The sequence below is a fragment of the Colobus angolensis genome, unplaced genomic scaffold (assembly GCF_000951035.1).
Source record: "Colobus angolensis palliatus isolate OR3802 unplaced genomic scaffold, Cang.pa_1.0 Scaffold68, whole genome shotgun sequence".
Lineage (NCBI taxonomy): Eukaryota > Metazoa > Chordata > Mammalia > Primates > Cercopithecidae > Colobus > Colobus angolensis.
This window is the reverse complement of record NW_012120487.1, coordinates 6,443,527-6,463,906: the sequence shown is the minus strand read 5'-3', so window position 1 is coordinate 6,463,906 and position 20,380 is coordinate 6,443,527. Positions and strand designations below refer to the sequence as shown.

The following is a 20,380-nucleotide window of genomic DNA, read 5'->3' as shown; positions in this document are numbered from 1 at the left end:
CATCTGGAGGGGGCCCTTAGAGATGTGTTCACATGAGGAGACTGAGGCCCAGAATGGGAAGGGGTGACACTCCTTCCACCGCTAGGGGCCCTGCCGCTGCCTCCCATTTCGTCTTTCCTCAGGCCTCCCGACCCTTACAACCTCATTTTCATGCCTTGGTGTTTTGGGGTGAAGGTGGACCACTTGTTTCTTGGGAAATAAATAGATTTACGGTCTTATGATCTGGCTTGGTTAGAATTGTAACTCCTTAGTGGAATGGGTTGGAGGAGAGAACCCAGAAAATTTTGAGGGAAACTTCCCGATTTAAAAGCAAAACCGCCCTCAACAAAATGTGCTCCTTCCGCCACAGCCTCTTTATTCCGAATGGGGCGAATCCTTTGGCTCGAGCCCTTCATGTGTCTCCCTCCTCCTCAGCACCTGCAGCTTCTCAGTCTCCCCAGGTGGATGGGAGGGTGGGGGAAAGGGTGAATTTAGATGTCGCCTACTGTTGGATGATGGTGGCTCGAGCCCCAGAGCCCGCTGGGCAGCACAAAGCCACGCACCATGTCCTGCCCACCACATGTGGGTGCTGGCTGCCTGCACCCTACTGTCAGGAGACTGTGGGAACCGTTTGCCTCCTGGGAACCCCGGGCCTTGAGTAGTCAGAGACTGTCCGCATGTGGACTTCTGGACTTAGATAAACAGTTCCTTGCAAGGAAGGCATCAGAGGCTGCCATCCACAGCTTATCTACATCTCGGACTCTGGCGGTAGCTGTCATGGAATCTTGTCACACAGGGGCTTAGGGTGCAAATCACAGTGTTACAGCCTTAGAACTTTAGGTCCCTAGAGTTTCAGCAGCAGAGCCAGGTGGAAGCTATTTGCAATGTTATAATGGACCCACGGGATCTTTAAACTGAGGGATTTGGGAACATCACATGTCCAGGGAGGGGTTAGGATTTGAATCCAGTGCTGCTGGACCCCAGATCTGCGGGCGATGGGCTGTGGGTGTCACCCCCACCCCCACTTCCAACCATGCAGCTCCATTTTAATCTGTTTTATATGTTGGGGGTTCACTTGGGAAAAGGGTTCCTCTGCTTAAAAACAGTTTGCGAGGCCCTGTGCTGAGCCCCAGCTCCATGCCAGGACCCGCCACAGCCTGAGAGGGTGGCTCTGGCAGTGGGACAGCCAGCAGGCCAGGGTCCCCGGGTGGGGTACAGGTTGCTCTGGGCCACAGTCTCCTCCCCCTCTCATTACTGTTGTGTCGTTGCTGCAGCCAGAGAACACTCCGGGTCTGTCGTCCTGTTGACTGGGGTGACAGTTTAATAGTAGCTTCCTGGACTGTCATTTAAATCTGCCTGCCAGGTTAGTAGGCCAGGGGTGGGCTGGCACACCCCCTGCCCCCACCCTGGATCTTCATTCTGCTGGAAGCGGTTGTCCTGGCAACGCCGGGGCCTGCTGAGCTCTGTGGAAGGGTAACTGTTGGTGGGAGCAGCCCTTTCATCTCCCCGACCCCGGTACAAGTGGCCCAGCTGCCTTAGGGCCGGGCTGCAGGGCCAAAGCCAGCCACCCTGCACTGGCCCAGGCCTGAGAGAGGAAGTGGGAACAGCCGAGTCCCTTCTGTGCACCCAGCTCTCCAATGTGGGGGCTTTACCTTTGCTCTTTGCCTCTCAACTGCCCTAGGAGGGCAAAGAACCTGCCCCAGGTTGCTGAGCAACAATGTTGAGCTGGAATCCATCTTTCTTAGGGGTCGCTGCTCTGCCTTCAGAGAACATTCTCTAGAGCCCAAGACCTGTCCACAGAAACCAGAGATCAGTCAGAGCCTGTAAGGCTGACAGCTCTCTCTCATCTCCCTGTTCTAGGTGGCTGGGTATACATTCTCTCTGTCCTTTCCTGGGCCCTTCTCTAGAAATGTCCCTGCTCTGAGGGTTGGGGTCTCCAGTGGGGTCCCTGCAGCTTCACTCTGGGCTCTATGCTCTGTGAACACCTTGTTCTATTTTTTATGGCCTAGTGGGGCTGGCCCAGAGGCAGACGGCTAAGTACAAGTACCAGGCTGCTGTGTGAACATGGGCCAGTCCCTCCCTTCTCTGCACCTCATCTAATCATTTATAGGATGAGAGGCTTATGCCCTAGCAGTGTTTTCCTAGGTGTGGTTCATTGGACCACTTGTTTCTTGGGAAATAAACAGATGTGGCATCTGAAAAAGGAGTTCCTTGGTTAAACAAGCTTGGAAGACTGGAGGAAACAATCAGATATCCTCACTGCAGTCCTTCTCAGGGCCTTTATAAACCAGTGGGCATCATGCATCTTCAAGGGGGAAACTAGTGTCTATCCCAAATATCCTGGTGCATGGCCACCCCTGGGCTCTGTCCTGCCCCACACCCCTCTCCTCTGCCAGGGGCCGATTTTCTGTCTTGCACAGCTTCACAAAATCCCAAAGGAAGCTCTGGCAGCCTGGAGCCTTGGGTTTTTTTGGCTGCTGGAGAGCAGTCCTGTGTTTAGCAAGAGGCTGGATGGGTCCCTGGGTGAGCTCAAGGAAAGCCAGGCCCCTGTGCCAGGCCTCTGCAGGGCAGCTTGGTGCACAACTTGGAGAACAACTTCACCAGGGCAAGTTGTTCCCTGGCCTGGTGGATCTCCAGGTCCCTTGCCACTCACCTCGTCCCAGCCCCTAATGGTCTGCTCACTCCTCCATGCCCCCAAGCCCCATTATCCTTCTTCCTGGAATGCTCTTCACTGCTCTCTTCACTCCCACAGTTTGGCTGATGCCTCTTCTTTGAACACAGTGCCCCTCCTCCAGGAAGCCTTCCCTGACCCCTGGGCCAGGTCAGGTGGCCCTCGCCTGGCTTGCTGGCCACAAAGTGGGATTGGGAGTCATTACCTGGGTTCAAGTGCAGCCCTCCCACCGACATGTGCTGTGACCTTGAGCAGTCACTTCTCACTAGGCCTTGGCTTCCAGGCATGTAACATGGGAGACCCACGTAGGGGGCCTCAAGACTCTGGAGTCCAACACGGCAGGACATTCGGATTGCCAAGAGGAAGCCACACGGAGCAGTGCCCCTGGGCAGCCCAGACTGATCTTTATTTTGAAGCCTCCTCTCTGCACTGGGGCTCCAGGATGTGTGTGGGTGGGGAGCAGCATGGGAAGGATGTCTCTGGAGGCGGGGGAAGCCAGGAGGTGCTGAGTGATTCTAATAATTTCATAGGATCACAGACACTGTGTGTGGAGAGAGTGTGGAGAGGGCCTTAAGACTTAGCGCCACACCTCCATTTCCTAATGAGGAGGAGGCAGGCTCAGAAGGTTTGAGGGATGGGCCCAGTGTTACACACACAGCAGCTGGGGCCAGGGCTGTGACTTCACACACCTCTAACTTGCGCCTTTTTGCTTTTCAATTCATGAAGCTTTGGGGCCATCCTTAGCTTATTTGCTTCTCACAATGACCCTCTGTGTCCCGTGAAGCAGGGATGGTATCCTTGAGTGCAGACGAAGAAAGTGCAGCTCAGAGGAGTCGTGTAACTTGCATAAGGTCACACAGCCTACAAGTGGCAGGGCACAGTTTGATAGACCAAGGACTGTCTGGTGCTTTCCTTGGTCCATGTTCTTGTTATAAATAGGATTTCCCACTCTCCCCGACTCTACCCTGGGGTCAACCCCTCCTCACTTCCCCCAGGATCCCCTAGTCCTTTGTGGCAGCCCATCTGTTGCCATGGCACCAGATTATGATGTCGCAGACCCTGGTTGACTATGTATCACTCCTGGGCTGAGGGACTCACAGAGGTGGGCATTGTCCAAGGGGCAGACTGGCATGGGGGGACATAAATCCCTGGAAACAGGGAGCCAGGCCTTGAGCCTAGCTGCGGAATCACCCTGGGAACCAGAGCCAAGGCCAGCAGAGTAGGGGTCTGGCATGGCTTGCTCTGACAGCCTTAGAACGGCAGCACAGCCCTCATCTCATGGCAGGGCTGATATGGTCTCTTCACGAGGGACTATTGGCCTCATTGCACTGAACGGCCCGACACGGGGGGTTCACTAGGATCTCCCAGAAGAGTCTTTTTGCCTTTTGTCCTTGTGACAAAGCTGCATGGGAAAGCCACATCCCCACTTGCCCAGGTTCACCCCGAGGTGGCTATGCCAGGAGTCAGTCTCCACTCTGACTCCAGATCGTTCCATGTGGTCACACTTCCGCTGGGGCCCTCCAGCGTGCTTTACGCTAGTCCCCACTCCTGGCCATCCATTAGCAGAGCAAAAGCCGTCCCAGGCCTGGGTTTATTCTGCTGCACACTTCTGGGCACATTCCAGGAGACCTGAGAGGTGTTTCAGTACATTTGAGGACTCTCGGGTCCTCATTCTTAGCCTGGTAACACTGAGGGTCTGAATGGAAAGAGATCAAGCTTTGGCAGCTGCCACACAGAGTTGAAATCACACTTCTGCCACCTAACAGCCTCACCTCTAAGTCTTAATATCCTCTTCTGTACAATGGGATTAACAACAGCTACCAAGATAGCTGTGAGAAGTCATGGGTGAGAAGTCATTGGGTGAAAGGTGCCAGGCCAGAGCCAAAAGGTGCCAGGCCAGAGCCAGAGTGGAAAATCTCCAAGCCGGTCTAGCCAGTGAACAAATCTGTTCCCAAAAACACCACCACAGGGTACTCTCCCTGCAGCTGCCATTTCCCAGCCGGGGCTGACCTCAAAGCTGCCCTCTGGGACAGCAGTGGAGTTTTTGGCTGCTCTGGCCTCCTTGCCCAGTGCCTGCAGGGCTTGGCACATGGAGGGAGGACAAGCTCACTCCCAGGCTTTCAGAATCCCAGGCAGGGCAGGGTTTTTGGGGGGTATCTGGTTGTCCTGTGCCCAGTGACAGAGCTCCATCATCACCTTCTTCAAGCCTGCCCTGATGTTTTGGGCACGTCTGACCATACATCCTTGCCAGACTTGCCCACTTGCTTTTAATTCCCAGAGACTGGGCTGGGCTGATTCTGTGTTCTCAGTGCAGGACGTAGAACAGAAGCAAGGTCCATTGAATGTGGAACTGAAGCTGGCACGGGGTTTGCTCACCTACTGTAAGGTTTTTCTCCCACATCTGATACTGCTGAATGTCTGTTTGGGGAGCCATGGTGGGGATGAGCAGGCATCTGACTGTGGGTTCAGATTGTGACCCTGCTCCCCCCGTATGTGACCTTGGACATGTAACTTAACATCTCTGGGCCTAGATTTCCTCATACGTCAAATGAGTACATAGCAGGCCCCTTGCCATGAGGTTTCTTGGGTAAAAACACCTGGCAGAGACTGGCACAGGGGAAGCACCCAGTGAGTGTTAGAATGAGAAAAAGAAGAAACTAGGATATACATTTATTTTTTTTGGATGCTGAGCTTCTTGTGAGGGAAAAACCACTGGTGTTCACATTAGGAAATTCCCCAGGTACTGTGGTTCATATTAGTATTTACTTTAAGATGATTACGGACTATGATTTACCATTAGGTGGTATTCGTATCTATCACTGACAATGACCTCTCAGTGCAGGAAACAGGGAGGGCTGCTCCAGGGCCCTGGGCTGAGAGGCAGGAGAGCTGTTCTTATCCCTGCCGTGCTGTATTTCCCTAAGCCAGCCCCTTTCCCTTTCTGGGCCTCAATCCACACATCTGAAGGTGGACTCTGATTCCTCAGGTTTCTTCTAGTTCTGCACATACAGAGGCATTCTTCTAAGCAAAGTGTGAAGAAAATTCATCTTAGAATGCAGATGTACTGCAAAGATTCCACTGAAAAGGATAGACATGGAACAGATTCAGAGACCCAGTCTCTCTCACCAAATCCCTGCCAGGCTACCCAGAGGATGGGGAGCAGGCCTGCAGCCCCAGAAGCACCCAGAGGGCCTGTGGGTAGATTTGAATAAAGGTGGTCCATGGAAGTAGCTTCCTCGGGAGAAGGCAAGTCCCAGAGCTGCAAGTATGGAGCAGAGGCTGGGCAGCTGTGCTCGCATTTGGCTCAGTGTCCCCCACTGAGACCTACCCCAAGCTGGATTCTTGTGAATTTGACAGTCCCTGTGCTGCAGGGACAGGGAAGAAAGCAAACCATGTTGGACTCGTGATCAGTGATGATCTAGAACAGAGATCATCGAAATACAGGCCACAGGCCTCGCCTGTCCCTAGTTTTTGTAAATATAGTTTTATTGAAACATAACCATGCTCACTTATTTATCTAATGTCTCTGACTGCTTCTGCCCCATAGTGGCAGGGTCGAGTGGTGTGACAGAGACCATTTGGCCCTCAAAGCCTAAATAGCTACTATCTGGCCCTTCACAGAAAAAGTTTGCCAACTTCTGCCCTAGAAGGACATTCAGCGGATTGTGGGAGCTCAGGAGGCTCCCACATCAAGAATGGAGGTGATACTTAAGCCCAGTATGTAATGGAAACAAGGCGGGAGGTGGGGGAAAGGGCTTTCAGACTAAAGACAGCTTGGACAAGGCATGATGGTATAAAAAGCATGGGGTATGTAGGGACCTACCTGCAGCTGAGGTGGGGCTAGATTGGGAAGTATGAGGAGGGGAAGATGAGGGAGTGGGGCAGGCTGGGGCCACGGGACTTCTCAGCCCTTGGGGAGAGGCCGCACGCTATGGCCCCTGATGTTAAATCCATCCCAGGCTCATTCCAGGGGGGGACTTTGGTGGTCTGAGCGCGCTAAGGCCTGGGGTAAGTCACTGCTGTGCTGAGGTATCCTCTTTTAGGCTGAAAAGAGACCCGCATCGCCGCCCCCTGCCGCCTTCATTTCTGGGCCTCCTGATCTAGAACAACCACACCTGAAAGCTTATTTCTCACCAGATCACCCTACCTTTTCCTGATGAAGAAACTGTGGGCCAGAAAAGGACAATGATGTGCTTGAGGGTACAGAGCAAAATAGCACAGCAATGACTTGAATCCAGACCTCCGGACTCCCTGCCCAGTGCTCTCTTCCTCATCTTGTTCTGTAGCGGGTCCTGGACACTTGGTCCAGCAGGAACAGGGCATGTGTGAGTTCGATGCAGATAAGCCCCCAATAATTCAGAGGCCTAGGGCTGCTATGGAGGGTACAGGGTGTCAGGGGTGGAGCGCTTAAGGCCCCTTCCGGTCTCCAACACCCCCCGCTACTGGGGGTACCCAGGCAGCCTCAGTTCCACCATGGAAGGCCTGGCAGGGCAACTGCTCTCCCCCGGGCCTGCTAGATGCGCCCAGTGCTGTGCTGCTGCTTGGGAAGAAGGTGGGGCACCTTGTGACATGGGCAGCCATCTCTTTTCCTCTCCTTGATCTGGAAACTCTAGTTCCTCTTAGGACAAGACCCAGAAAGCAGCAAAGAACCAGTCTGGGGATGGTACCCGTATTCTTATCTCAGCTCTGTTACCAGCTGTGAGCTCTCAGCCTGCTATATCCCCTGTGTGGGCACAGAACCCCATTCCTTCAGCTTCTAATTGAGACTCAAACCCTGAAAACAACAGTAGCTGCCACTTCTCCAGCATCTGCCATGTGCCTGAGTCTGCTGCAGGTTCTTCATACATTATAACTTCTTGTTGCTCCTCCTCACCGCCTTTTGTCTTCCTCTCCCTATTCTATAGATAAGAAAATGTACACTCGGAGGTTAAGGAACATCCTCAAGGTCACACAGATAGGAGGAGGAGGAGGAACTGGGATTGAAATCCCCAGAGCAGTGTGGAGATCACCCCGCAGGCTGTAGACACCTGGGGGCAGGGACTGATTCGGGTGTCTTGCCCAGTAGATCCTCCTTCCACTGCTCTGAACACAAAATACCTCATTCATCTTGCCACAAAGGAATCATCTACGTGTAGGATTCATGGTCACAAACTGCCTGGTGCCTGCAGAAGGGACTTTGACTTCCAGTCCAGTTGGGGAAAGTGGGACAGGCAGGTAAAGAGACTGAGAACTGGCTGAAGGAGCTAAGGCAGCTGCTGTAGGGTATCAGGGAAAGCTTCCTGGAGGCAGTGGCAGTGGAACTAGACATTGAAGGGAAGCAGGAGAGTGACAGGGGTATGATAAGTCTTGTCATGCTTGCTGGATTTGAGCTCTTGGACTTGGAGGGCAGAGCAAAATGTCACCTGTCTTCATGCAGTGTTCAGATGCCTAAGGAACGAAGAAGCTTGTCTCTCCTGTCCTCTGCCCTTGGTCAGCAAGGCAGTCTGTGGCCTGGTGGGGCTGTGGGAAGCCCTGTGGTCCGGCTTGCAGACCAAGCACATCCTGGTTGCCCCACCGCCCTCCTGACTGCTCCCAGACTCACTACGCTCTCCTCCTTACCCTGCAGCCAAGAAGACCTGTGCGGACAGTGACTTCACCTGTGACAACGGCCACTGCATCCGCGAGCGGTGGAAGTGTGATGGCGAGGAGGAGTGTCCTGACGGCTCCGATGAGTCCGAGGCCACTTGCAGTGAGTCCTGCCCCTCAGGCTGGGTGGGGATGGGCCTCAGTTTCCTCCTCAGATCTTCCTTATTGAGAAGCTGTGAGGCTCAGAAGAGGTGACCAGTTGAACACTGTGCCACGCCCTCAGGGCGCTCCTGGTAAACAGGTGTGTTTAGTTGCTGGTTTCTACTGTCCTGTTTCTGGGCTTTCTTCACAGCCCTCTTGCAGATTGGACCCTGTTTCTGTGGCGGCAGCAGCTAGAAACAGTCTTGTCAAGCCCTTCTGCCCAGAAGGAGCCCTAGCATGTCCTCCAGGCCTCCCTGCTGCTGTTCTTGAGAACTCCGACCATAATTCCAGGAGCGCCAATGGCAGCTGGCGCTTCTTAAGCCTTTATCATGTGCTAAGCTCTCTGTGTGCATTAATGCTTTTTATCCCCACAGCAGCCTCATGAAGCAGATACTGTCATTTTCTGAGTTTTGTAAAGGAGAACACTGAAGCTCAAAGAGGTTGAGTGACTTGCCCAAGGCTACCCAGCCAAGACTCTGAGGCCCTGGCCCATTCCTCTATCCTGGGTGGGCTGAGCCTTGGAGCTCCTGCCTCCATCACCAGCTGGGTGGTGGCAGAGGCGGGGGTGGGTAGGTGGAGGCCAGAGCTGAGCCCCAGGCCTGCCCCCTACACTCAGGGCTTTGTCTCTCCATGATTTATTTTCCAGGCCCTAATCCTCAAAGCAAACTTACACCCGGCAGGTCATTCCGTGACATTTGTTAAATTAAAAAGGAGATGAGAAGGGGGGGGGGAAGGACCCCGCAGTCCAGAGGCAGAACTTCAGCAGTGTGAGCCCGAGACAAAAGGCTCAGGCGAAAGCATGTGGAGGATGGTGGGGCTGGCGGGGACCCGAGAGCCCCTCTTTAGGGGTAACAGTCGCCCCAGAGGCAGAGGTGGGGACAATGGAGACCGGAGTCCCATCTAATGCTGTGGCTGGTGATAACTGGGTTTCCTTGTCTCCTAGCAACAGAGCTACCAGTCTCCACATAAGAGAAAGAGAAAGGGAGAGAGAGAGAGAACAGAGCAAGAGCGGCCCCCACCCGAGACAAGGAGCCCTCATTTCCTCGTACAGCTGCTCCTGGCCTCCCCAGCCATGCCACAGGCCCCATCCTTTCCTCACCCATCACGTGGCCAAACTCCATGCCGTACTGGAGGCTCCCAGGCAGGAGGGAAGCCCAGTGCTTTGTCCTGAGCTTCAGAAGGAACAAAGCCCTGCCACGCCCACTTGTGACTTTCATCCTCTTGGCAACCTAAGGAAGGAGGGGGATCTCCATGTAAAGAGAAAGAAACTGAGGCTGGAGTCGGTTCTCCCCCTTGCCCAAGGCTGCCCAGCTAACAAGAGGCAGAGTCGTGTGCAGCCTGGAGTGTGTGCTTGGGGAGGGGTTGTGGCTACAGGGGGCTTTTCCTTCACTGCAGTCAGCCAGCTCCTCCATCCGTACCTCACTCCAGCAGATACTCCGACACTGGGGATGGAAAGGGAAGGGAGAGGAGCCTCATCGTGGTTATTAGAGGGGGCTGTCTTGCTACCTGAGGGCCGGGCTCCCCTTCTCCCCCCGCCTCCACACTCCCATCTCTTATCTCTTTGTGTGGATGTCCCTTTTCATCTTCCTTTCTGTCCCCTTCGGGGTCCCACCCACCCCTGCCCTCTTGGGCTGCCTCCCTTCCCTGCTCATCTCCTATCCTCACCCTCCCTCTCGCCATCTCTCCCCCCTGCCCTACCCATGTGTCCCTCTGTCTTTCTCCCTCTTGCCCATCCCAGCACCTGCTGCCTTCCCATCCCCTGGACTGGGCAGGGGCCCTCCTGCCTCACTTTTCCTGCCTCCCAGGCCCGCTTTTCACAGTTGAGGGATAACTAGAGACCCAGAGAAGTTGATAGACTTCCTTCAGAGACACACAGCTTATTCATGGCAGGTCTCCCTTTTATGAAAAAAGGCTCTGGCTGGGCGTGGTGGCTCAAGCCTGTAATCCCAGCACTTTGGGAGGCCGAGACGGGCAGATCATGAGGTCAGGAGATCGAGACCATCCTGGCTAACACAGTGAAACCCCGTCTTTACTAAAAAATACAAAAAACGAGCCGGGCGAGGTGGCGGGCGCCTGTAGTCCCAGCTACTCCGGAGGCTGAGGCAGGAGAATGGCGTGAACCCGGGAGGCGGGGCTTGCAGCGAGCTGAGATCCGGCCACTGCACTCCAGCCTGGGCGACAGAGTGAGACTCCGTCTCAAAAAAAAAAAAAAGGCTCTTTGAGCTCTCTGAGGTTTCACAAGGCACCTGTGGGGGCAGTAGCCAAAGCAGCACCCCAGGAGACAGAAGCCCAGCTCTCCTGTGGGCTCTCCCAGCTACTCACCGTGAAGCCCTGCATACCTTCCCACCTCCCTCTGGGTCCTGATCAGTAACATTCCAGAATTCCAGAATCTTCTCCATTCCTAGATTCCTAAACTCTTAGTATTCCGAGACCCCCTTTCTCCCTCGCTTGTGCTAGCTGGGGTGCAAGAGCCATGATGCCCACTTCCTGTATTACATTGGTCGGGTGGAGGCAAGGCAGAAGACTGCCTGGAGGAAGTTGGCCAGAGTGGGAGCGCCGGTCAGGGTCAGGCAGAATTTGGGGCAGCAGGACCTGATAGCAGGCTTGCTCACTCCTTCCCAGCTGAATGAGAACCTAGCAGCCAACCTACTATCCATTTAATTGGTGTTGCCACAGCAACCTCCACGGCCTAGCAGGTTCCTGGGGCTGTGCCAGCTCCTAGGATGGAGCCCCATTCCCTACCCCTAAAAGAAAGATTATAGGCAGTAAAGTGTAGTGAGTTTGGAATCAGATATAGTTGGGTTCAGGTCTTTTAACCTGTCAGACCTCAGGCAAGCTGCCCAGTCATCCTGAGCCTCAGTTTATTCATCTGTAAAATGTGGTAATGGACCTGCCTTAGAGGGATTGTGAGAATCAAATGAAAGAATGCAAGTGTCATTGCTGGAGTAAATGGCAGTGTTATTTGTATTATTATATTTTGGCTGCAAGCCCTCTCTCCCCAACACAACAGTTTGTTAGATATTAAGATGTTAGATTCTTAAAGCATTAAAATAGTGTCAGTGAAGGGGGTTGCACTGAGCGGGAAAGGGATTTGAGAGAAGGTCCCAATTCTTGTGTTTCCCCCCATTATGTTGTCTGACCCTAGCTGGCTGGGGTTTCTCCCAGCTGTTTCCCTCTGGTTCTGGGTTCTATACCTTCAAATGTAGCCAGGACTCACAATGGAAAAGCCCAGAACATTTGCCTAGCAGCAATAGCATTTCAGCTCTAATTATAGCTCACTCGATTGGAGATGGCTTCTGACCCACCTTCAAGCGTCTGTTGGGAGGGGTGAGGGTGGGGGAGGGAAGGATGGTTCAAGGTGAGTTACAGTTCTGGATGCTATTTATTTGAATATGGAGGCTTTTTCATGCATCTTAGAACCTTTCCACCTGGAAGGGGGGGCCTCTCTGATTAACCAGGATTATCTTCCTATTACAGATCAGAAAATGGAGGCCCAGAGATTTTCTGAGCTCACTCAGTAAGTTAGAGACTGACCCAGCTAGCAGCATTTTGCCTGGCCTCGACTGAAGGAACTTGATGTAACTCCCCGTCATACACCTTGGGTGGCCCCATGCTGTGCTTCCTGTGGCAGGAGCTGTACTGAGTGACACTAGCAGTTCTCACCACCTGAGCCTCTGGTCCCTTAGAGCTGGCAATCCCCATTTGGAGGTTATCTGCCCCTAAAACTCACGTGGGTTGGCACTATAGATGTGCTCCCTCAATGAGCAGCCGCCAAGTACTTTCATTCTTTAATTTAACAGACATTTCCCTTTTTGTTAATTTGTGAATTTATGAATTGGAGAAAGTACCAATGGATTTGAATTTCTGGGGCAGGATTCTCTGGGAATTTAAATGCCTTTAAATGCCTTGACTCACTACAGGATACAGAGTTTCATGAAAAGCCCCCTTGCCAGCTTTGGAGGGTTCCTGTTGTCTGGGAGACAGTGGGATTCTTCATTCCTGCCTCTCAGAACCTAGGGTACTTGGAAAGCAGGCCAAAGGCATATGGTCCCCTCAGGGGGCATCTGTCACAGAGGGAGTGGCTATCCTGGGATGGGGTCTGCATCGTGGTGGACCATGTGGACTCATAATGCGCATTCCCCAGTGGTGACACCAGGCCCCTCCCCAGCCATTGGCATTTGCACTCAGAAAACAAGTGTTTTCTGAGCTCCTAGTTTGTTCTAGGCTCTGAGTGTAGGATTTCCATATGTTTCCTCATTTAAGCCATCTACCAACCCTAGGAGATTATTCAACCCCATTTTCAGATGAGGGGAGCCAGAGTGCAGAGAGGTTCAGTGAGTTGCCCAAGGACCTTAGTATTAGTAAATGAAATTTGGGCCCAGGTCTGTGTGTCTCTAAAACCCAGGCTCTTTCTCCTACATCATGCTGCTGGGAGCCCTTGGGCTTCAGCTGTCCTGAGATAAGACATCAGATGGCCATCGTGCAGAACCTGCCCAAAGGCTCAGTGAGCCCCCTTCCTCCAGTGACCTCTCTCCAGGCCAGAGGTGCCAGGGAGACCAACAGGATCTGCTTTTCTCTTGTGCAGTCATTAGGTACAGTAAGTTAAGCAGTGTGTTTGGACCTGGGATGGAAGTCCAGATCTGCCTCTCACCACTAGACTTTGAACAAACAACTTACTCTCTCTGGGCTTTACTTTCTTCATTCATAAAATAGAGGTAATAATATCCACTCATAGGGTGATACCATGTGTCAGTAATTACCCAGACCAGCTTCCCAGGACTGTGGAGTGGAGAGGCCTGACACAGGACCCTGCGAGCCAGGCTCCAGTCCTACCTTTGGGGGAAAGCTACAACACAGGAGAGACAGTGAGGTTCCAGGAGAGACAGGAATTGGAATACCCAACTGCCAATAGCTGTGTGACCCTAGGCAGGTGCCTTCCCCTCTCTGGGCCTTGGTCTCCTGCCACTCCAAGGGTGTTCATCAATGTGACCTCTGAGGTCTCTCAAGTCCTGGCATTCCAAGAGCCTTGGCTCTTTGAGGGTGAAGGGCTGTTATCAGGCACTGCTGAATCCTCGAGAGCCTGTAATTAGAGCTGTCTATTTAGGGACACAGCAAATGTCTTATTAATTATAAAGAAAGGAAGCAGACAGATTGTTTAATCATTGTCCTTGCTGAAAGGTTATGCAATTAACTATATAAATATTCATTAAAAGTTCAAGCAGCTGCTTGCTGCACTGGGGTCTGTAGAACCCAGGCCCCTGGAGGTGAAGCATACAGCCAAGGGCCCTTTCAGTCACCTGGGCTTTTGGGAGGAGAGTTTGGGGACAGTTTTGGAGCATGCAGGGTTTGATGGACAGGCAAGGCTGTAGTCATAGGAACCCAGGCTCGGTCTCTCGCCTGCTGTGCATCTTTGGGCCAGTTACTTGGTCTCGCTGAGCCTCAGTTTCCTCATCTAGAAAATGGAGTGCTTACATGCAGGACTGCTGCCCTGCTGTACTCTGGGTATGCCACTTATGTGGCGACCTTTGTAAATGGCACCCCTGGAATTTGCACTGGCAGCCCACAGGGCCTGCTTACCTTACAACAGACATTTATTGCTCACAGTTCTGGAGGCTAGGAAGACCAAGATCAAGGCACCGGCAGTTTCAGTGTCTGGTGAGGGCCCATTCCTCATAGACGGCACCTCCTTGCTTCATCCTCACGTGGTAGAAGGGGCAAGGAGGCTCCCCCTGGCCTCTTTTCTAAGGGTACTAATCTCATTAATGAGAGCTGTACCATTATGGCTTCATCACCTCCTAAAGGCCTCACCTCTTCATGCTATCACATTGAAGATTAAGTTCCAACATGGATTTTCAGGGGATACCGACGATCAGACCATGACAGAATGAAATGAAAACATATAAAATTCTCATCACAGAGCAGCCTGACACAACGTAGCCTGACACACCATAGCCTGACACAATGTAGGTGTTCAAACACTGGGAGTCCCCTCCTACTTCCTTGAGAGGTTCTGTTTCCTGAGGCCTGGCTTAGGGATAAGTGGTTGCTTTGACCTTCCTTCCCATTGCTGTCTTAGGGGCTTGCAAGTACATGGAACATCTGTATCGCTTTTACGGTAGTGAATTGAAAAGAGATGAAACATCCTGTGTCTTTTATGCTTGCAGAATGTTAACCAACCCAGGGGTTCCCGAATAGAGGTGCATGGGAGTCACCTGGGTTTTGGTGGGGAGTTACGAAAATGCAGATCCCTAGGCTCTGCCCTAGAAGTCTAGATTCAGCTGGTATGAGCTGAGGCCAGGAACCTGCACTTTTAGTAGCTCCCTCACCCCCCATCCTTTGATGAGAGGACCCCCAGCGAGGCACTGGTCAGCTTCAGCTTCCTGTGTTCCAGTGGGGCCCAGAGGGGAGGTGCTTACCTGGGGTCCTGCAGTGTTGGTGATAGAGGTACCCTGGAAGGACCCCGTCTCCCAACTCCCAGTTTCCCTTCACCGCCCTGCACTGCAGCCCCAAGGTGGCCTTTATAAGAGGCCTTTGAGTGTCAGTACTTTCCAGAGCTCAACCTGACAGTTATTTGCTCATCCATCCCACAAGCCTGCCAATCCTCGAGCAAGGGAAATTTCTGTGAAAATGAATCCCAGGAATCCTGTATTCCCAAGGAATTGCCCTGTACTCATGGAAGCATTCCTAGGGATAACCTTGGGGACCTCACTTTCAGGGGCCTAAGGTACTCTTCTCCCATGGCAGTAGTGGTGTCTGGGGACCTTGACGCAGATACCTGCTCCCCTCCCCAACTCATCTGTGCTCTTTTCTATATCCCTTGTGGTCTCTCATCCCAGCTATAGAAATAGGAAGAGGAGAAACTGGTCTGAGATCAGAGAGCAAAATGGAGGGTGAGGCATGAGTAGCCCAGTGCCTCCGGGGGGAAATGGATTGTGCCAGGTCTCCGGCATCAGACACAGCTGACTTTCAGTCAATCCTAACACTGTTCCTTACCAGCTCTGTGACCAGAACTTAGTGCTTACCACCATGTTTGTCACACAACAGTGCTCAAATATTCCATGAATAAGCAAAATTCAGTCATCTGTTATGTGTGGATAATCATAATAGGTAACATTTAGTGAGCACTGGGCTGGGTATTCTGCTAGGTGCTTGCTTTACAGACATTAACTTAGTCATCATAACAATCCTATGAGGGATAGTATTATCCACACTTTATTGGCACAGAGATAAGGATTGTTGGCCAAGGTCACATAGTCAGTGAGTGAGTGAACTAGGATTTGAACCCAGGCAGCCAGACTCCAGAGCCCATGTTCTCCACCTCCATGCTGGAGGCCAGCACATCATCCTCTCACCCCGCTGGCTTATTGTGAAAATTAAATGGAAGCGTCTAGCACCATGCCTGGCACATCCTAGAGACCACAGAAATCGGGCCTCCTGCACACTCTGGAAGGCTGTAGGGAGCCAACCATGGAGGTCTGAGATGCATCTGCCTTGGCTGAGCCTGTCACATGGGTCTGGCAGAAACTCATGATAAGAGCTGTCCCCAGCCTTGAATAGGGTTCTCATTCTTTCTTCCAAATTGAGATTCAACCCTGGGGCTTCAGGCCCCTGATTGAGTCAGCCTCTGATTGTGGCTGCAGTAATTATAGCTATGCAGTCCCGCTGGGCCCTGCTATGCAGCAGCTGTTCTCAGCAGCAGGCTCAGCACCATCACTCGGGGAGGGGGCTTAGAGGTGGGCCAATTGGAGCCATTGGGGCCTTGGTGAACCCTCCAAATTTACAGGTTCCAATCATGGAGTCACTGATCTGGAAGGCAAACTGAGGCCCAGCTGGGACATATCTCACCTAAGAGCACACAGCTGGGAAATGACAGAGACGGGTGCAGGGCATGGTGGCTCCATGTTGCCAGAACTTAAAGAGGAGGTTTGGAGGGATGGGAGGTGTGGCCAGGAGAGGCAGGCAGGAGTCAATGGATTAAAGAGGGACTTGAGGGCCAGGGACCAGGGGGCCATGAAAGATGTTCTGTAGAGAAGTGGTGGGGTCAGATTTAGGATTTGGAAACTCCTGGGACAGACAGAGGCTTCTTCTCAGCTGATGAAACTGAGACATGGGCCAGGAGAGCCCTGATGGACTCCTAGGGCCTTGGACCAGGTGGCTGGAACAGGGTGGTAGGACTGGTTGGCACCATGCCCTGTGTCCCCCTTGGCTAAGCTATGCATGGACGTCTGTCTCCACAGCCAAGCAGGTGTGTCCTGCAGAGAAGCTGAGCTGTGGACCCACCAGCCACAAGTGTGTGCCTGCCTCATGGCGCTGCGACGGGGAGAAGGACTGCGAGGGTGGAGCGGATGAGGCCGGCTGTGCTACCTGTGAGTCTGGGGTCAGATCCCCAGGGTCTGCCAAGCATGGTCAGGCGGCCTCAGGGAGTGACAGCCACTTCTGGGGAGGGGCCCCGTTCCCCGTGGGGCTTGGTAGGTGGAGAGGAAAGGATAATGAGCAGGACATTAGTAATGGCTAATACTATGGAGACATTGTCTTCTTTCATCTTCACAAGCACCTCATGAGCAGCCATTATCATCCCCATTTTATAGGTGAGGAAACTGAGGCTCAGACAAGGGCAGAAAAGTACCCAGGGCTGAGTGATGAAACCAAGATTCAGATTCAGGACTGGACAGCAAAGCCCATGAGCTTTTTTACCATGTCTGACATCTGCTCATCCATCCCACAAGTCTGCCAATCTTCGAGCAAGGGCAGGGGGACCAGGGAGGGTACTGTATGGAGAAATGGTGGTGGCCTGAGCCAGAGTGCCAGCAGTGCTGGGGAGAGGGGGACGGATTCCTGAGGTGTCAAGGACGACTGTTGCTGAAATATCAGATTTGAGCACAAACGTCACAGGGCAGAGAAGATATTCTCAGCAGCCTCGGCAGGGACAGATGGAAGTGGCCACTGGGACAGTTCCACATCACTGAGCTTCAAACACAGGATTATCTCCTTCCCGGGGAGCAGGCCAGCAGGGCCTGGGCCAGTGAGGAGCATGGCCAGGCCTTACTTTTTCAATTCGAGGGGCACCTACTGTGTGCCAGGCCTGAAGCCAGGCTCTGAAAGGGACAGTGAGGTGAATCCTACACAGTCGTCCCTCTGGGAACACACGATTAATGGGGGAGACAGACTGGCTGTCGCTACTGGGCTGTGCGGCTGGGCTGAAATATGGGCGGTCACCCTGGATGGCTTGCCAGGCACTTGCCCGTCACTGCTGCCTACTCTCCTCTGCCAGCCTCTATATTTGCATCTTATCCATCTTTCCTGGCCCAGGGAAAATGCCATCTCCTCCAGAGGTGTCTGAGTAGTCGCACTTTAAGATTCTAAGTCTGGAATTTGATGTGTCTGAAGCAGGAAGCATCTGGGTATAGAGGGAGATCCTGGCTGGGAACAGTAGTTTCAAAGTTCCAGTGATGGCACTGGCTCACTTCCTCAGCTGGGATAATTTTGCTGGGACTCATTGGCCAATGAGAATCCTCTTTCCTCTTTACCAACCCCCATAATCAGATGATTCCTCCAATATGAAGGCCGCTAGCTACTGCAAGGGATGGGAGTTTCTCCAACTAGGGCATGTTGGAATAGGAACATTCCCCATTAATTATGGGAGACAGGGGTGTCAGGTCTTACTGGGCTTCTGTGTTACAGCTCCCACCCTCCTAGGCAGAGGAGAAAGAGTCCTCCCACCCCTCATCTCTCAGAACTTCTTCCATTTGTGAATGCTAGGAGTAGGGTCTCTGGGGCTATGTAGGCCTGAGAATATGGATCTTAAAGTTACTGTTGGCTCCAAAACCTCAGAGAAAACTCACTATCAAAGAGCACTTCCTTGCCATCAAAGTCTTCAAGTAAAATTAAAAATTAGGGCTGGGCGCAGTGGCTCACGCCTGTAATCCCAGTACTTTGGGAGGCCGAGGCAGGTGGATCATGAGGTCACGAGATTGAGACTATCCTGGCTAACAGGGTGAAACCCCACCTCTACTAAAAATACAGAAAAAAAATTAGCTGAGCATGGTGGCACGTGCCTGTAGTAACAGCTACTCGGGAGGCTGAGGCAGGAGAATCACTTGAACCCAGGAGGCGGGGTTGCAGTGAGCTGAGAGCGTACCACTGCACTCCAGCCTAGGTGACAGAGTGAGACTCCGTCTCAAAAAAGAAAATTAAAAAAAAAAAAAAAAAGCACTTCCCATTGGAACTCCCAGAAAGCAGTGAGTCCACCCTCCCTGCACATGCACAAGCTGGGTGGGGACAGGCAGGAAGGGAGCTTATCTAGGTGTCTGTAATCTTGAGGGGCAGTGGCACTGGCAGCATGTGCTTTTTCCACCAATGCTGCAGTGTCTCAAAAGTCCCGGAGGGGAAAAAAAACGCAACTGTCAGACACTTGGTAGAGCTGTCAGAAACGCATGACACGAGCTACCTACCTGGTGAAACTGAAGACATCACTCTTTATCTTCAATAACAATGAAAATTCACATTTTTCCATCAGAAAATGAAAACACAGACTCTGGGCGCCCCCACGTGGAAAGATCTGGTGCTGCCACCACCACATCACCTTTGGCCACAGCCATGCCCCACCAGGGCGGCCCAGGGCCAGGTCTTGGCCTGTGTGTGGATACACAGGAGGGAGGGAAGTGAGGAGGTCACTGCCCTGAAAAACAGCTGGAAAAACTTCAGGAAGGGAGGAGAAAACCAGAAAAACCAAAAGGAGGAGACAGAGTAGGAAAGAAAAGCCCCAAACCTGAGTTCTGGTTCTCTTGTTGTCATGGACTGTATGACCCTGGGCAAGCTGCTCCTCTCTCTGGGCCTCAGTTTCCCCATCTGGCAATAGGGCTGGCTGGTCTCTAAGTTCCTCCCGGCCGCTGAGCTCAGACTAGCTTATCAGAGAGAAGCCCAGAGCCCCAGGCAGAGCTATGATGCTTAATTACTGCACATCCCATAATTACACCTCATACCTGGGCCAGACCAGTTTCATCCACTCCACACCCACTCACTGCAGGGAACTCTGTACCAGGCCCTCAGGACAAAGGAGGGACACCCCTAGGCAATGTGGATTCATGGGGCAGATGGAAAAGGACATGAAACTCAGACGCCTGTGCGACTGAGGGGGTCAGAAACAAGGGCAGAGGCAGAGATTTCCCAAGCAGGGAAACACCAGGGTGTCACGGAAGAGGTGGAATTTGGGCCCTTGGAAGGTAAGAACTCATCATTGCAAAATGTAGAGACAGTGGTGGGCAAGAAGTAGGTTCCCAGTAGATGTAGCAACTTGAGCAAAGACTTGGAGGTGGGAGCCTATGCACTGGGCCCAGCAAATGGTCTAGCGTGGCCAGAGCTGTGAACATTCAGGAGTGAGGTGATGGAGCCACAGTACTGACCCAAGAGACGCCTTGGATACCAGGCCAGGGGTGGAACAGTGCAGGTTATGCTATGCATCGCTATGCTATGAAGAGCCAACCCCAGACCCTGGTCCCTGGGAAGGGTCAGTGTCATTTAACAGATCATGTCCTGGGCCTATCACAAGGTCCTTCAAGACAGGCAGTGCTGTAAGGTTTCAGAATGCCCCTCCTAGTTCCACCATGCTCATGCTCATTTACCCAGTGAGGCCTGGGGGGCTCACGAAGGGCAGGTGTGTTTCCTGTCACCTAGCATGTCCCTGTTGGAAGCCCTCCTTCGCTGTGCCTAACTGTACGTCCACCATTCAGCCCCCAAAAGGGACTTGATCTGGCCCCTGGGTGAGGGTCGGAACCCCTGTAGCCAGACCAGCGGGGCCCCAGGTCAGCCGGGGAGGGGGTCGGCGGGCCGACCTGCTCTCTGTCCCGCGCAGTGTGCGCCCCGCACGAGTTCCAGTGCGGCAACCGCTCGTGCCTGGCCGCCGTGTTCGTGTGCGACGGCGACGACGACTGCGGTGACGGCAGCGATGAGCGCGGCTGTGCAGAC

At 52.9% G+C, this 20,380-nt stretch overlaps 1 protein-coding gene and 1 long non-coding RNA gene across 3 annotated transcripts in view; one reads left to right on the top strand and one right to left on the bottom strand.

The window, feature by feature from the left end:
* The window catches only part of LRP8 (low density lipoprotein receptor-related protein 8, apolipoprotein e receptor), an 82,496-nt gene that overhangs the window by 30,251 nt on the left and 31,865 nt on the right, over positions 1 to 20,380 (top strand). For both annotated transcript variants that reach the window (XM_011926309.1, XM_011926310.1), the window contains exons 3-4: positions 8,256 to 8,378; positions 16,654 to 16,782. The gene's annotated coding sequence lies outside the window, so the exon portion shown is untranslated. The remainder of the gene's footprint in view (positions 1 to 8,255; positions 8,379 to 16,653; positions 16,783 to 20,380) is intronic.
* LOC105500689 lies at positions 8,201 to 10,793 on the bottom strand. The gene is made up of 3 exons (XR_001000066.1): positions 10,739 to 10,793; positions 9,516 to 9,645; positions 8,201 to 8,505 (listed from the first exon to the last, which is right to left on the bottom strand). It is a non-coding gene; the product is annotated as an uncharacterized LOC105500689 (long non-coding RNA).